This window comes from Mobula hypostoma, chromosome 18, assembly GCF_963921235.1.
Source record: "Mobula hypostoma chromosome 18, sMobHyp1.1, whole genome shotgun sequence".
Lineage (NCBI taxonomy): Eukaryota > Metazoa > Chordata > Chondrichthyes > Myliobatiformes > Myliobatidae > Mobula > Mobula hypostoma.
Window position 1 is genome coordinate 16,460,546 of NC_086114.1, and position 18,483 is coordinate 16,479,028.

The 18,483-nt window shown below is 44.8% G+C and overlaps 1 protein-coding gene across 1 annotated transcript in view; it reads left to right on the forward strand.

The window, feature by feature from the left end:
* Window positions 1–17,523, forward strand: part of LOC134358364 (ribonuclease P protein subunit p25-like protein) — a 37,769-nt gene extending 20,246 nt beyond the window's left edge. The window contains exon 2 of the mRNA XM_063070503.1: window positions 16,850–17,523. The gene's annotated coding sequence lies outside the window, so the exon portion shown is untranslated. The remainder of the gene's footprint in view (window positions 1–16,849) is intronic.
* The last annotated feature ends 960 nt before the right edge of the window (window positions 17,524–18,483 follow it).

Consider the following 18,483-nt stretch of genomic DNA (forward strand, 5'->3'; position numbering starts at 1 on the left):
AGGAGTACATTGGAATGGACGATGCTGTCATCTACCCACTGAACAGAGCCTACTCTCATTTGGATAAGCAGGGCTGCACTGTGAAGGTCATGTTTTTTGATTTCTCAAGAGCCTTCAATACCCTACAGCCCTCATTGCTGGGGGAGAAGCTCCATTCAATGCAGGTTGGCACTTCCATTGTATCCCGGATAATGGACTACCTGACTGGCAGACCACAGTTTGCGCGGCTTCAGAGACATAGCTATAACCAGAACTGGGACCCCACAGGGGACTGTATTGTCTCCCTTCCTGTTTAACCTGTATACCTCGGACTTTAGATACAACACCGAGTCATGCCATTTGCAGAAATTCTCTGATGACTCAGCAATAGTTTGGTGTATAAGGTCAGGACGGAAGTAGGAACACTGGGACCTGGTGGGGGACTTTATTAAATGGTGCAAGCTGAATCACCTGCAGCTCAATATGAGAAAGACAAAGGAGATGGTGATGAACTTTAGGAAGACTAAGCCTGCACTGTTCCTTGTTACTATTGAGGGTGAGGATGAAGATGTGGTGAGGATCTACAAATTCCTGGAGGTCCACCTGGATGACAGACTAGAGTGAAGCACCAACACAGAGGCTGTGTACAAGAAGGGCCATAGTTACCTCTACTTCCTGAGGAGACTGAGGTTCTTTGGAGTATGCAGACCTCTCCTTCACATGTTCTACCAGTCTGTTGTCACCAGTATAATTTTCTGTCCGGCGGTGTGCTGGGGAAATTCCATCAACACAGGTGATGCCAACAGGCTCAATAAACTGATTAGAAAGGCTGGCTCTGTTGTAGGAGTCAAACTGGACACACTGGAGGCTGTGGTAGAACAAAAGACCCTACGGAAAACCTTTGCGATTCTGGACAATGTTTCTCACCCTCTGCATGCCACCTTGGCTGAAAAGAAGAGCAATTTTAGTAATAGACTAAGAAAACTGCGCTGCTCCAAAGAGCGCTATATGAGGTCTTTCTTACCCTCGGCCATCAGGCTGTTTAATGAGTCAACCTATTGCCAGGGGAGTGATGCCCCCCCCACCCCCGTTAGATTGTTTGTGGCAATTTTTAAAAAATTCTTTCTATTTCTATTCTAATATTAATATCTGTGCACTTTTAATACTACTGTGACCCTGTAATTTCCTCTGGGATCAATAAAGTATCTATCGATCTATCTGTTCCTGAACCTGGTGATGTGGGACCTAAGGCTACTGTACCAACTCCCCAACGGCAGCAGTGAGAAGAGAGCATGGCCTGGATGGTGGACGTCCTTGATGATGATGCTGCTTTCTTGTGGCAGTGCAGTGCTCGGTGTAGATGTAATCTGATGGAACTTCACACTGGGTAAGTGAGTGATGCCCAATTCCAAATCAGGGCCTTAAATCCAAACATGGTAAACTGAAGATATGAGGGCCAATCAAACTGTAGTTGATGAGGAAGCTGCTTTAAAAGATACGGTAATGGACAAGCAATGGCTAACATTCAGAGAAGGGAATAACACACACAAAATGTTAGAGAAACCCAACAAGTCAGGCAACATCTATGGAGGGAAATGAACACATGCGTAGATACTGCCTGTTCTACTGAATTCCTCCAGCGTTTTGTGTGCATTGCCCAAGATGACCAGCATCTGCAGGATCTCGTGTCTAAAGAAAGAAATAATCCAGGATTTACAAACAAATACACTTCTTTAAGATGCAAATATGCCCTCGACCTCATCTCCTCCATTTCATGCACGCCTGCTCTTACACTATCCTCCCACCCACCCTACCAGGGATGGGGTTCCTCTTGTTCTCACCTACCACCCCAGTAGCCTCCGTGTCCAGCACATAATTCTTCAAATCTTCCACCACCTCCAAAGGGACCCTCCCCCCACTTTCTGCTTTCCACAGGGATTGCTCCGTATGCAACTCCTTTGTCCATTCGTCCCTCCCCACTGATCTCCCTCCTGGCACTTATCCTTGCAAGCGGAATAAGTGCTACACCTGCTCCTACACCTCCTCCATTACTACCACTCTGGGTCACAAACTGTCCTTCCAGGTGAGGCGACTCTTCACCTGTGAGTCTGTTGGGGTCATATACTGTGGTTGGCGCTCCCGGTGTGGCCTCCTGTATATCGGTGAGACCCGACGTAGATTGGGAGACCACTTCGCTGACCACCTAAGCTCCCTGTGCCAGAAAAAGTGATATCTCTCAGTGGCCATGCACTTTAATTCCACTTCCCATTCTAATATGTCCACCTATGGCCTCCTCCACTGTTGGGAGAAGGCCACACTTAGGTTGGGGAAACAACACCTTATATTCTGTTTGGGTGGCCTCCAACCTGATGGCTTCAACATCAATTTCTCAAACTTCTGGTAATGTCCCTACCCACCCCCCACCCTTCACCATTTCCCATCTCCTTTTCCCTCTCTCACCTCATCTCCTTGCCCAGTCGTCACCTCCCCCTGGTGCTCCTCCCCCCCTTCTTTCTTCCATGTCCTTCTGTCTCTTTCACCAATCAACTTCCCAGCTCTTTACTTCATTTCCCCCGCCTCCAAGTTTCACCTATCACCTTGTGTTTCTCTCTCCCCCTGCCCTCACCTTTTAAATCTACTTCTCAGCTTTTTTTCTCCAGTCCTGCTGAAGGGTTTCGGCCCAAAACGCCCATGTACTATTTTCCTAGATGCTGCCTGGCCTGCTGCGTTCCTCCAGCATTTTGTGTGTGTTGCTCGCAAAAATGTTGTTGCTGATAGGAGGACTAAAAAGTAGCATTAAATCCAAAAAAGAGACTCAGAACCTTTCAGAAACAGCAGTAGGCTGAAATGAGAACATTTTTTTGGAACTCAACAAAAGATGACCAAGAAATTGATAAAGAAAAGCAAGGTTGAACATAAAAAGAAAGTGTCAAGAGAGAAAATTGGACTGTAGAGCTTCTATAGTAATAAAGGTCAGTGAAGAAAAATATGGACCCTAACAGACTGAATTAAGGTGAGATCATGCCAGAGATATTAAACTAATGCTTTGTGTCCATCTTTACCAAAAGCACTAAATCCCTGCCAGATATAACCCACAACAAATTGTTTATCATGAATTATGACTTTATGCAGTGGTTGAACAAAAAATAGTGTTTGGGAAGTTGGTAACACAATAAATCCCAGAGTAGGGAATGTGACCCCCACTATTTAAGAATGTAGGGACAGAGAAAATACAAATACTGAGCTGTTAGATTAGGGAAAACTGCTGGAATTTATAATGAGGGAATGGAACATATAACAATAGAACACCAAAGAACAATAGAACTGAGTATTGGGAGTATGGATTAATAAAAGGGAAATCATATTTGAATAGTCTAATTGGTAATTGGTTTAATATTATCCCAGGCCCAGAGACACAGGAGAAGATTTTGTTAGCATGCCAACCAGATAGATCATTCCATATATAAATACATCAAGGTAATACTAAAAAGAAAAACAATGCAGAATATAGTGTTATCATTAAAATGCAGTGAAGGTGGACAGATGAGGTACAAGTGCCATGACATGGTAGATTGAGAGATCAAGAGTTCATCTCTTGTGAATAAGAGATCATTCAAGAACCTGATGAAGATGTTCCTGACCCTGGTGGTACTTGTTCTCAGGTTTCTGTACCTACTGCTCGATACAAAGGAGGGGAAGTGACCTTGATTAAGGTGGTATAATCAAGCAAGTGTAAACAGCGTGACTGGAGGGGAGGCTGATCTACAGAGGTTCTTTGAGATGTGAGTAGATAGGGAGAGTGTGGGGCAAGCCAGTAGATGGGGTGAACTTAGAGTTTTCAGAATGCTTCTCACCAGGTTCCACACAAATAACCAGGTGGAATTAGGGCTAATACACTGACATGGACTGAGAACTGGTTAACACATGGAAGGTAAACAGGGGAAATAATTGGATTCGTCTTAGGTTGGCTGGCTGTGACTAGTTGGGAACTACAGGAAATTAGTGTGTGTGCCCCAGCAGTTCACAATCTATATCAATGAGGGACTATATGGTGAATGTACATAATGGCGTTGTGAGGAGGATGTAAAGAGATCAAAAGGGGATGTGAACAAGCGAAGTAAGTGAGTGAAAACTATGTGAGAAAATGTTAGGTTCTCTCTTCTGCATAGAAAAAAAATCTATCTTAGAAAAATTGAGAAATGTTGATATTCAGTTGACACACAAAAAACAGCAGATGCTGGAACCTGGAGCAACACTGAAACTGCTGGAGGAACTCAATAGGTCAAGGAGCATCTGTTGGCGGGGGGAGGGTGCTGTGGAAAGGATTTGTCTACATTTTGGGTCAGAACTGAGAGCAGAGAGGGAAGGTGGCCAGTATAAAGAAGAGAGTGGAGGGTTGCAACTGGCTTAAGAGGGTAATAGATGGACTGAGGCGGGGTGAAGGATAATAATCAAATGGAGCAGGATGGAGTAGAGGTGGAATTGGGAGAAAGGGGAAGGTGGATGATACTCACTGGAGTTCTGTTGTCTTTTTCTACAAAAGTTGTGGAAAGTTAACATGCATGCAGTGAGTATTCAGGAAGACAAATGTCATGTTGGCCTTGTAGGTATATAAGACCCTGGTCAGACCCTGCGTGGAGTACTGTGCTCAGTTCTGGTCGCCTCACTACAGAAAGGATGTGGAAACCATAGAAAGGGTGCAGAGAAGATTTACAAGGATGTTGTCTGGATTGGGGAGCATGCCTTATGAGAATAGGTTGAGTGAACTCAGCCTTTTCTCCTTGGAGCGATGGAGGATGAGAGGTGACCTGATAGAGGTGTATAAAATGATGAGAAGCATTGATCGAGTGGATAGTCAGAAGCTCTTTCCCAGGGCTGAAATGGCTAGCATGAGAGGGCACAGTTTTAAGGTGCTTGGAAGTAGGTACAGAGGAGATATCAGGGGCAAGTTGTTTGTTTTTCCCTACGCAGAGAGTGGTGAGTGTGTGGAATGGGCTGCCGGCGACGGTGGTGGAGGGATTCCTGGATAGATACATGGAGCTTAGAAAAATAGAGGGCTATGGGTAACCCCAGGTAATTTCTAAGGTTAGTACATGTTTGGCACAGCTTTGTGGGCCGAAGGGCCTGTATTGTGCTGTAGGTTTTCTATGTTAATGTAAGAGCTTTAAAGTACAGGAGTAAAGATGTCTTACTGCGACTATATAGGGTCCTGTGTGCATTTTTAATCTGTTTGCCTCAGGAAGAGCATACACCTGGGATGATGTTGTGCAAGACAATTAACTTGATCTATATGTTCTGGAAGCTGGAAGAACTGATGTCATTAAAACTACTCAGAAGGACTGAATAGAGTGCATGCAGGTTAAGAGATTCCAGTGAAAAGTTAATTTCAATTACACTTGTAGTGAGGACTGCGTGCTCTCCTGATTGATAAGTCTAGAACTACGGTCAGGGGTGAAGTATAAGGGATGCTCCACTTAGGACTGAGATGAGGATACATTTCAGGAGAAAAGTCTTTGAAATTGCATGCTTCAGAAGACTAACCTCAGGAAACTGAAGAAAAAGTAGTATTTGTTTAATATCGCTGGCATTCTCTTATTTCCCCCTAATAAATGTCCTCAATCTCATTATCTAAGGGGTCCTTATTTCTTATTGTAGAATCTCTTGCAATCTATTTTCCTTCTCTCATCAGTTCAAGTTCAAGTTTGATTATCATTCATCCATATATGAATATAGCGAAATGAAGCAGCATTCCTCCCGGGCCAAGATGGAAGTCACATTACCAACAGCACACAGTGCACTGCACATAGCACAAAGAGCACATGTGGCTATAGTTCCAGAAAAAAAATAATAATACAGCCCAAGTTCCTGAGTTGTCCTGGTTCAGCTTGTATTTGAAATGAATGAACACCAGAGGCCCCAACCCACTACAAAATCAACAGCACACAGCCACTCAATTTTCCACCTCAACTTTCTTTGAGTCCCCTTGATCTGGAGATAGTGCAGGGCAATGGACCTGTGGCTGAGGCTTGGCTATTGCTGAAAAATGGTGCATCTTTCAGCAGGTGGTCTACTCCTTTGGGGTTTGAGAAATCATGTTGGAGGAGCCTTGGTGTGTAACTGGAGTGTGTTTTGAAGATGGCAGTCACTAAAACCATGGTATGGAGAGAGAGAATATCCTAGGGCAGTTCTTGCTGAGGAGTGTTTATTATCTGGCCTGCTTTCTCATGGATGACATCTTGCTCATTGTTGTTGTTCTCACCCAGGCAAATGTAGAATATCGATCCATCACACTCAGTAAGTTTTACCACATTTCATCCATGGTAAATACATCCTTTGATTCCAGGAGACCAAAAAACACCACAGTATACTCCCCATAATCAAAGCTGACTTACCATTTGCCTTCCCTATAGTTTACCATGCCTTGAAGATAGGAGAAAGGGTTTGGGTGACTGGAGAAAGGTTGATCCAACCTCTGCGACTTGCTGTGTCAAATGCTCTGCACATGACCGCAGGAAGCTGCAGAGAGTTGTGGACACAGTCCAATACATCATAGACAACAGCCTTCCCTCTCTAAAGTAAAACAGCCAGCATAATCAAAGACCCCAGCCACCATGGATATTCTCCCTTTTCACCCCTCGCATTGGGCAGAAGATACAAAAGCCTGAAAGCAGGCTCAAGGACAGCTTCTACCCCACAGTTGTAAGTGTCAGGGTGTGAACTCGCAGGACTAGACCCAAGTGCGGAGGAATAGCAGACGCTCTCTCTGTCACTGTGGTCGCTAACACCGACTCAGCCCAGGTGTGGTGGATAGACGCCTCAGCCATAGCAAGTGCTGACAATGACTCATGGGCAGAGAATGAGAGTCCCCTTTAAATAATCATAGAACGCAGGAAACACATGCCAGTCACAATCAGACTGACAAAACCAAACTGAAAGCACCTGGGCTTCACAGCTCGAACAATTAGTAAATACAGATGCTCAAGAAACCCTGAAGCCCACCGCTCAACAGCAAGCTGCAGAGGTCTGCCGGTCTCATGACAACAAGGCTATGAAATCGTTTCCGTAGATGATATTTGGACTCTTGACTTTCCAATCTACCTCATCATGATCTTGAACTTTATTATCTATCCGCACTGCACGTTCTCTGTAGCCTTTTACACTTTATTCTGCATTGTCAATGTTTTACCTTGTTCTACCTCAATGCCCTGTGTAATGATCTGATCTGTTTGACCAGAATGTAGGACAGGATTTTCACTGTACCTTGGAACATATGACAATAATAAACCAATTCCAGTGCCATTTCTTCTGCCCAGCTCTCACCACTGCTGCATGACCTCGCGCCACGTGGAAGGAAGTGGATGGATTTGTCTGCCATGTCCAGAGCTGCTCTGGTTCTTGCTCTGAAATCATCAAAGCACTTCAGGGAAAGCAGTTTCCAGCCTCACCTGAAAAATAAATTACAGCTTTTAGTCACTTTGACAACCTGCAGATTAAACATAAAAGCATATCTCGCCCTTTACAGCAGCTTTGTGACCGTAAAAGATGTAAGAGGAGGGTGCCCCACTTGTTCCCATCACACACTGCTGTCATTCCCTGAGTTCCTCCAGCATGATTTATACTTCTACGTTAACTGGATGCCGTAACCTACGTGCTTTGTGAGCATTTATACTTGTGCGTTGGTGTGTCTCCGTCGCTCTGCAATTCGCGCATGTTATGCGCGCACACACACCTGCCCGCGCAAGGCTTCATGGTCATGGTAGTCTTTCTCGGGGTAAACAAGACGCGGGCGTGTTTTCTCGTAAAAGCGAAATGTGTCCTCCATAATTTCGGAGGTCTGTAAAGCTTTATGGAAAGCGTTGCAGCCAGAGTTCCTTCCCTGCCCTTCAGTCGCCCAATGGGAAGCTATTGCAGCGTAGGAGGAAATGCGATGCTACCAAGTGGACCAATCACAGCTGGTGCATTCTACATTGCCGTGACACACGGTTACATTTTGGGAGAGATGCGCGTCGCGGCAACACAGGCTCTTGCGTAGGGAACCGCGTTGGCTCTGCGTAGGGTTTGCAGCGACGCAGTACTTACGGCGACGCGTTGATGCAGAAGTATAAATCAGGCTTTACTCTGGATTTCCAGCATCTGCAGAGTCTTGTGTTCCATCAACCTGATGTGGACACAAAATAATCTGCAGATGCTGGTGTCAAAGCAACACTCACAACACGCTGGAGGAACTCAGCAGGTTGGGCAGCATCTGTGGAAAAGATCGGTCGACGTTTCAGGCCGAAACCCTTCGTCAGGACTGAAGAGGGAAGGGGCAGAGGCCCTATAAAGAAGGTGGGGGGAGGGTGGGAAGGAGAAGGCTGGTAGGTTCCAGGTGAAAAACCAGTAAGGGGAAAGATAAAGGGGTGAGGGAGTGGAAGCAGGGAGGTGATAGGCAGGGAAGGTGAAGAAAGAATAGGGGAAAACACAATGGGTAGTAGAAGGAGGCGGAACCATTAAGGAGGTGATAGGCAGCTGGGGGAGGGGGCAGACTGACATAGAGATAGAGGAAGAGAGGGGGAGGGAATTACCAGAAGTTGGAGAATTCTATGTTCATACCAAGGGGCTGGAGACTACCTAGACTGTATATGAGGTGTTGCTCCTCCAACCTGAGTTTGGCCTCATCATGGCAGTAGAGGAGGCCACGTATGGACATATCTGAATGGGAATGGGAAGCAGAGTTGAAGTGGGTGGCTACTGGGAGACACCAAATCTGCGTCAGGTTTCACCGATGTAGAGGAGGCCGCACCGGGAGCACCGGACGCAATAGACGACCCCAACGGCCAAATGGCAGCTCTCTGACACCACCTCTTACTTACCCCTGGAACAGGACTCCACCAAAAAACATCAAACCATTGTCTCCCGTACCATCACCGCCCTAATCAACTCCGGAGACCTTCCATCCTCAGCCACTAAACTCATAATTCCCACACCCCATACCGCTTAGTTTTACCTCCTCCCCAAGATCCACAAGCCTGAATGTCCTGGTAGACCCATAGTTTCTGCCTGCTCCTGTCCCACCGAACTTGTATCTGCCTACCTAGACTCCATTTTGTCACTCATAGTTCAGTCCCTCCCCACCTACATCTGGGATACATCCTATGCCCTCCACCGCTTCAATAACTTCCAGTTCCCCGGTCCCAACCGCTTCATTTTCACTATGGATGTCCAATCCCTATACACCTCCATTCCCCATCAAGAAGGCCTCAAAGCCCTCCGCTACCTTCTGGATAATAGACCTCACCAGTTCCCCACCACCACTACCCTCCTCCGGTTGGCGGAACTGGTTCTCACACTCAATAACTTCTCTTTTGGCTCTTCCCACTTCCTTCAGACTACGGGTGTAGCTATGGGAACTCACATGGGCCCCAGCTATGCCTGCCTCTTCATTGGTTATGTGGAACAGTCTGTGCTCCAAACCTATTCTGGTACTGCTCCCCAACTTTTCCTTTGGTACATTGACGACTACATTGGTGCTGCTTCCTGCACTCATGCTGAGCTCGTCAATTTCATCGACTTTACTTCAAACTTCCACCCAGCCCTCAAATTCACTTGCTCTATCTCAGACACTTCTCTCCCCTTTCTCGATCTCTCAGTCTCCATCTCTGGAGACAGACTGTCCACTGACATCTTCTACAAGCCCACTAACTCTCATAACTACCTCAACTATACCTCTTCCAACCCTGCCACATGCAAAAATGCCATTCCCTATTCCCAGTTCCTCCGTCTCCACCGCATCTGCTCCCAGGATGAGGCTTTCCGTTCCAGGACATCTCAAAAGTCCTCTTTCTTTAAGGATCATGGTTTCCCTTCTGCTGTCATCAATGATGCCCTCATCTGCATCTCCTCCATTTCCCGCACTTCGGCTCTCACCCCATCCTCCCGCCACAACAGGGACAGAGTTCCCCTTGTCCTCACCTACCAGCTCACCAGCCTCCGGATCCAGCACATTATCCTCCTCAACTTCCGCCAACTTCAACATGACCCCACCACTAAGCACATCTTTCCCTCTCCACCTCTCTCTGCTTTCTGCAGGGATTGGTCCCTCCGCGACTCCCTGGTCCACACGTCCGTCCCCACGGATCTCCCACCTGGGACTTATCCCTGTAAGCGCAAGTGCTACACCTGTCCCTACATCTCCTCTCTTGCCACTATTCAGGGCCCCAAACAGTCCTTCCAAGTGAGGCAACACTTCACTTGTGAGTCTGTTGGGGTCATCTATTGCATCCGGTGCTCCCGGTGCGGCCTCCTCTACGTCGGTGAGACCCGACCGCTTCGTCGAGCACCTCCGCTCCGTCCACCAAAACAGACAGGATCTCCCAGTAGCCACCCACTTCAACTCTGCTTCCCACTGCCATTCAGATATGTCCATACATGGCCTCCTCTACTTCCATGATGAGGCTAAACTCAGGTTGGAGGTGCAACACCTCATATACCGTCTAGGTAGTCTCCAGCCCCTTGGTATGAACATAGAATTCTCCAACTTCCGGTAATTCCCTCCCCCTCCCTTCCCCTATCCCTATGTCACTCTGCCTCCTCCCCCAGCTGCCTATCACCTCCCTCATGGTTCCACCTCCTTCTACTACCCATTGTGTTTTCCCCTATTCCTTCTTCACCTTTCCTGCCTATACCCTCCCCGCCTCCCCTCCCCCACCCCTTTATCTTTCCCCTTACTGGTTTTTCACCTGGAGCCTACCAGCCTACTCCTTCCCACCCTCCCCCCACCTTCTTTATAGGGCCTCTGCCCCTTCCCTCTTCAGTCCTGACAAAGAGTTCCGGCCCAAAACGTTAACCAATCTTTTCCACGGATGCTGCCCGACCTGCTGAGTTCCTCCAGTGTGTTGTGAGTGTTAGCCTGATGTGGAGGGACAGAAGATTTTAAGATGGTGTGTGGGGTGTTCTACCAAGCATCCTAGTTTGTCATGGACAGTGTCATGGGGGTGGTTTCAGCAGCACTTGCTCAGTGACCTGGAATAAGGAGGAACTTCTTCAGCAAGGGGGTGGAATTGCTGCCACAAACGGCTATGGAGGCCAAGTCATTGGGTATATTTAAGGCAGAGACTGATAAGTTCTTTATTGGTAAAAGGGTTTGGCATTATGAGGAGAAGGTGAGAGAAGGAGGTTGATTGAATGGCAGAGCAGACTTCTTGGACAACCCGGCCTAATTCTAAACTATGGTCTAATTTAGCCGGAGTTTCCATTCTTTGATGAGGGGTTGCGCAGTGACAGAATTGAGAGAGGTAGTGTTACACATTGCACTGAATCCATTGAAGTAAGTCCTTGCTACTTCACATTATCACTGTATCTATAATTATGTGTGTGGATTGATGAAGGATTTGTCCACCCTTTAGTACTTTTGTTATATATCGCAATTATTTATGAGGTTTTCTAATCCAGGATTTTGGGGAAATGGATCTGAAACATTTACATGACTCATTGTAGCCAGGGGCCACTATCCCCATTTATTTGGCATTATGTAGGAGTTACAGCACAGATACAGTCCATTCAGATGGTTCGGCAACCTGAAACACATAAAATTAGTTTTATTTGCCACATGTACATTGAAATGCATCATTTACATCAAATCAAAGCAGCAAGGATTGTGTTGGGGCAGCCCACAACTTTCGCCTCACATCCGGTGCCAAAGTAGCATGCCCACAACTCTCTAACCCTTGGGAATGTGGGAGGAAGCTGGAGCACCCGGAGGAAACACACCATCATGGGGAGAACGTACAAAGTCCTTATAGAGAGCGGCGAGAATCGAACTCTCCTTATAGGCAGGGCTGCTCACTCGTTACTGCAGAATGGGAGTTGGGGGGGGGGGTGGCACGGGGAAGGTGTCTGGGTGTAAGCAGGATGTTTCCTGCCAGATCTGTGAATCGGGAATACGGCTGGAGCTGGGCACTGGGCTGTGGGTTTGGTGTGTGGCTGGAGCTTGAGTTAGACCTCCTGGAGTTAGAGGTCAGAGTCAAAGTTAAGTTGATTGTCCATGCACAAGTACACATACGCACAGATGCAAAATCAGTGCAGCTTGCTTGCAGCAATGTCACAGGTACATAGTGTCAGATAAGCAGCCTTCACAAGGAAAGCATAAAATAAGCATAAATTATACAAGAATAAACACAATTAGAGCAAAAATAAACTGTGTTCAATTTAGTACAAAGTTCTCATAATGTAGTGATTAAGGTTGTGCTGGTTGGTTCAAGAATAGAATGTTTGAAGGGAAGTAACTGTTCCTTAACCTGGTTGTGTGGAACTTCAGGCTTCTGGTAGCTCCTGTCCAATGATAGCAGTAAGAAGATGGCATGGCCCCAATGGTGGGGACCTCTGATGACAGATATTTTCTGTTTGAGATACTATTGATGGTGGGGAGAGATTTGTCCATGATGTATTTGGTCGCTACTCACTGAAGCTTATTACATTCCTACACGTTCATGTTAGGAATGTTTGCATGTTTGCAACAAGTACAAGTCCATGATGCAACCAGTCAGATTTTCTAAATCTAAAATATAAAACTAATAGAAAAAAAACAGAGTCGGGAAAGCGTGTCTTAGTTTCGTGTTTACTTCAGCAAGGTGTGCAATTATGATGTGATGGCGTGATGACGTATGCCATTCACATACTTTTACATTCACCTGCAATGCATTATGTAAACAACAAAGAATGCATAATCAAACAATATGTTTACAATCACAAACAAGAGAAAATCTGCAGATGCTTGAAATCCAAGCAACACACACAAAATGCTGGAAGAACTCAGCAGGCCAGGCAGCATCTATAGAAAAGAGTATAGTTGACGTTTCAGGATGAGACCAATCAAATGTTACTGAAATATTAAATACACAACACTCTTTCCTGCTTAGCTACAAACTCCAACTCAGTATAGCAACTATATACACAGTATATAATATAATACAACTACTATATAGACATCCACAGCACAGTAAATTTTGAATTCTTCCATTCAGGCCTAAAGATTTAGTTGCTGTGGAGAATTTCTTACTCTTGTGCGAAAACATCTTTCCTGAGCAGGGAGCAAAGTTCCCTCTAAGTTGTGCATGTATATGTGCATGCACACATCTTTTGCTACTAGTGCACAAAGGAATTTAAGCTGCACACAAAAGGTTGTCACCCTCAACCTCAAAGGTAAGTTAAGTATACTTCACGATCGTACACAATCACATTTCCTTTTCTGGTATGTGATGCGGATGGTAGAGTGACAACATGGAGTTTGCGATGATTTGTCTGCAGATTTTGGAATTGGTTTATTTATACTGTTTTATTGAAGAAATTATTGATTCACTATGTCGAATTCCACAGAAGCAAAGAGCGTGAAGCGCAAAATAACTGCTAGTTTATTTAAAGTGGAATGGCTTTTTAAAGTGCCATTTAGCAAGCAAATCACATATGGATGATATGCAAAAGCTCTGTTGAGAAAATCCTTCATTACTCACTACAGGCCTGCTACATATGTTTTGTGAGAGTGCAGATGAACGAGAGCAAAAATGATCAAACCCAGAAGAGATCAAAGTTCTCATTGACAGTGTTTTGCTAGCTATTAAAATGAATACCTCTATATGAAAAATCAGTGTGCTCATGTTGTTGTCACTAGGAGAAAAATTGCAGAGCAAAACTCATTACAAATTCAAGGCAACATTGCAGGTGAAACAATCTCAGGTTCTGAGGCCAACTCCATGGTGGTTGCAAGAGTTGGCTCTGGGACTGAAAGAAGAGGTTCTGTCAGCTCTAAACCCCCTTCTCTGGATTGCAAATGGACATGTGGTTGATGATCAGTAATAATTGTAAACTCTCCCCCATACCAGTGCTGGTTGAAATGTTTTATCACCTTCTCAATGTCTCTTTGTCAATCTGTGCATGATTGTTCTTTGCAGCAGCAGGGGAATGTGATGCAAAGGCTATGATAGATAGATAGATAGATATACTTTATTGATCCCGAGGGAAATTGGGTTTCGTTACAGCCGCACCAACCAAGAATAGAGCATAAATATAGCAACACAAAAACCACGAACAATCAAACAACAATATGCAAACTATGCCAGGTGGAAATAAGTCCAGGACCAGCCTTGTGGCTCAGGAGCCAATGGAGCATTCACTTCCATCACTCATAACATGAGACATGACTGCATCTATACCATAATACAAGGCATTACAGGCAAGCTTCTCTGGACAATATGGATCATACTGTGTGAGTTCAGTGTCTAATGTCACCATTTGCTTTACCACTTTGAAAGCTGCGTCACACTGCTTTGTCCATTGCTATTTCTACCTGATCAATAGTAATGAGTTCAAGGGGTGGAGAACAATAGCCAGGGCTGGCAGGAGCCTGTTGTAGTAATTGATAAATCCTAAAAATGAGCACAACTGTGACACATCCTTTGGCCTTAGGGCGTCCACCGCCTCTTGAGTTTTCTCAGCACACTTGTGTAATTTCTTGTGCATCAATGGTGTGAACACAGTAAGTGATGCTTGGTTTAAAGAATTCACTTGTTGAGTCATGCACCGTAATTTTCGAATCTTTTTAACACTGTACTGAGATTTTAGAGATGTTCCTTGTCATCATTACCAGTGACAATGATGTCATCCAGTTAACACTGACTGGACAGCCTTGCTAGCACCCTGTCCATAGATTTCTGCCAGAGTGCAGGTGTAGGTGCTACAAAAATAAGCCTATTACTGTAATAAAGCCCTTTTAGAGTGCTAATAATGAGAAATACTTTGGATTCTCCGTCCATCTCCATTTATAGATAGGCAAAGGGTATTGATCTAATTTCAGTACTGGGTTGATGGTGACATTAAAATCACCACAGTTCCTGAGAGACTGATTTGTCTTGGCTACTGGGACCATTGGCTTTGCCCATAGGCTCCACTCAACCTTTGAAAGAATTCCTTCAGCCTCTATGTGATCTAGCTCATTGGCTAGTTTGTCAGAAATGTTATAAGAAACCAGATGGGCTTTGTTCATTCCAGTACCAATGAGATAAGACCATAAGACACAGGAACAGAATTAGGCTATTTGGCCTGTCGAGTCTACTCCACCATTCAATCATGGCTGATCCCTTTTTCCCCTCCTCAGTCCCGGTCCCCACCTCTTTCTTCAAAGAAAGGGGATTTCCTTCCTCTACCACCAATGCTACCCTCACCCGCTTCTCTTTCATTTCACGCACGTCTGCCCTCACTCCATCCTTCCACTGAAATACCAGGGACAGGGTTTCTCTTGTCCTCATCCCGTTAGCCTCCACATCCAGCACATAATTCTCTGTAATTCTTGCCAACTCCAAAGGGATCCCCCACCAAGCACATATTTGTAAACTCAGTTTACAAAATCCAGTTATCTGTTGTGCAATTGAACACATTTATCTTTATGATGTAGCTAGCCATTTCTACTCTTTTTTTATTTATGATGATTTTTATTACTCGGTACTTGCTGTTTATGAACCCATGAATTTTGTCGTATTCTGCATTTTTCTTAACTCAAAGTCTCTGTCCCCCGGTGAAGAAAGAAATTGTTGCATTTATTTTTACTCAACCGTTTCTGTCCTCTTGCGAAGAAAGTGTGCTTGCAGTTTTTTTTAAACTTGAACATCTCCCTGTGCTTCAACAGGTAGGTAGTCATCTCGGGTTTGTTTTAAAACTTACTGATTGTACTGTTATGTTTTGTAACTCTAAAACATAAAACTAATTGAAAGAAAACATGGAGCCAAGAATGCATGCTTTAGTTTTGTTTTTATTTTAGCGAGGTGTTCACTTACGATGTGGTGACGTGATGACGTATGCCATTCATGTACTTTTACATATAGCCCACAATGCATTCTGTAAATAACAAAGAATGCTTAATTTAACAATATATTTGCATGTTACTCAAATATTACTGGAATATTAAATACACAACCAGAACTAGTTTTGCAGCAAAATCTGAGTCTGAAGTGCTTGTATAGATCCCAATCTCTTCAAACTCACTGGACTCACTGGAACATTTCTTACACCAACTAAAACACTTGGAAATAGAAGTGCTTTTCACAATTGTATCTACTTCTACCACTTCCCTTGACAGCACATTTCAGGTATATACCATTCTCTCTGTAATGCATAACAGTGAAAAAGTGGGAAAAAAGAGTTTTTGCATTAATATCCAACAGAGTGGCAATTCTGCTGGCCTGTCACCACCAGAGTCTCAGGGGTGCCAGATTATTGGAGTTTTAATGGTGCAAGTTTCTAACCACTGGACACCTACTGTACAAAGGACTGTTCAAGACACTGGAGAATTACTACCACACTCGCATAGTGGGACAGGCTAGGACCAGAGGGCAAAGTCTCAGTACAGGATATCCCTCTAGAAAAGAAACAAAGAGGAATTTCTTTAGCCAGCAGGTGGAGAATCATTGCAATGCATTGCCACAGACAGCCATGGAGACCAAGTCCTATTTAAAGCTGAGGTTGATAGTTTCTTGATTAATTGGGGCAGCAATGGTTACATGGTGAAGGCAGAAAAATGGGATTGCGAGGGAAAATAAATTATCCATGATTGAATGGCATAGCAGATTTGAAGGGCCGAATGGCATATTATGCTCCCGTGTCTTTTGTTCATATGGAAGTATAAGCAGCCCTCTGCCAGGCCAATGCCTCCGGCATTGGACCCCAATTACACACAGCCAACTCTGATGGGTGTTCCATGATGTGCATATGCCCAACACCAGTCTCCTGAAATGGACACAGTATTCCAAGTGAAAAGAAGACACAGGTAAAAGTTCAAAGTAAATATATTAAGAAAATACATGTATGTCACCATATACTACCTTGTCTTTCATTTTTCTTGCAGGCATTCACAGTAGAAGAGAGAAGTACAACAGAATCAATGAAAACTACATACAAAGATTGACAAGCAACCCTTGTGCAAAAGAAGACAAATTGTACAAATAAAAAAGGACATAAGTAATACTAAGAACACAAGTTATAGAGTCCTTGAAAGCGTGTCCATAGGTTGTGAAGTCTGTTCAGAGTTGAAGTGAGTGAAGTCATTCATGCTGTTTCAAGCGTCTGATGGTTGGAGGGTAATATCTTCAGATATCCTCAAAGTCTCCTTGAAAAATGGGACACTCCCACAAACCTTTTGGGAATCCCCAGTCTACAACTGCTCTAAATGGATAACGAGGCTTGGGAATGGCATTGGTAACCATGCACAAGGAACACACAGAAACTGAGCAGAAACAATAGATAAAGCTGAGCACGTCTACAACCTGCCCACCCGTCAGGCACATCCTACCCCGTCTGCAGAAGCATCTTTGCTCCACGTTGGCCTCATTTATCCCACAGTGGAAGAGAGCCACACATTCAAAATGCTGGAAGACCTCAACAGGTCAGGCTGCACCTATGGAGGGAAGTGAACAGTTGACTTATTGGGCTGAGACCATTCATCAGTACTGGAAAGGAAAGGGGATAAAAACAAAATAAGAATATGGGAGAGAGGAAGGAGTACAAGCTGGCAGGTGATAGGTGAAGCCAGGTGAGGGGGAAGGCGAGTGTGTGGGGGAGGGTAATGAAGTGAGAAGCTGGGAGATGATAGGTGGAACAGGTAAAGGGCTGAAGACGAAGGAATCTGATAAGAGAGGAGGACGGACCATGGAAGAAAAGGAAGGAGGAAGGACACCAGAGGGAGGAGAAGAACAGCTGAGGAGAAGAGAAGGGGTGAGAGGGGATGCAGATTAGGAGATTGGAGAAGAGTGAAGGAGATAGAGGAGAAAAAATACCAGAAGTTAGAGAAATCAAAGTTCATGCTGTCAATTGGAGGTGACCCAGACAGAATATGAGGAGTTGATCCTCTAACCTGAGTCTGGATATGGCATCAAGGAGTTATACAGCACAGAAATACCCCTTTAGCCCAACTCATCCATGGTGACCATGATGTCTACCTGAGCGAGTCCTATTTGCCTATGTTGGTCCATGTCCCTCTAAACCTTTTTTTATCCAGGCACCTGTTCAAATATCTTTTAAATTGTGGGCTACAAAAAGAGTTAGACAAATTAAGAAAATGGGCAAAGTGGCCGATGGAATAGAGTGCCAGGAAGTGTACCGACTTGCACTTTGGTAGAAGAAATAAGAGCATAGATTTTTTTTCTAAATGGGGGAAAATATCAAAAATATGAGGTGCAAAGGGACTTGGGAGTCCTTGTGCAGAAGTCCCTAAAAGTTAATTTGCAGGTTGATTTAGTGCTGAGGAAGGCAAATGCAATGTTAGCATTCATTTCAAGAGGCTAGTGTTTAAAGGCAAGGAGGAAATGTTGAGGCTTTGTAAGGCACTGGTGAGGTGTCACTTGGAGTACTGGGAGCAGTTTTGGGGCCTTGTCTAAGAAAGGATGTGCTGACATTGGAGAGGATTCAAAGGAGATTCATGAAAATGCATCCAGGATCAAAAGGCTTGTCATCTGAAGAGCGTTTGATGAACCAGAGGGCACA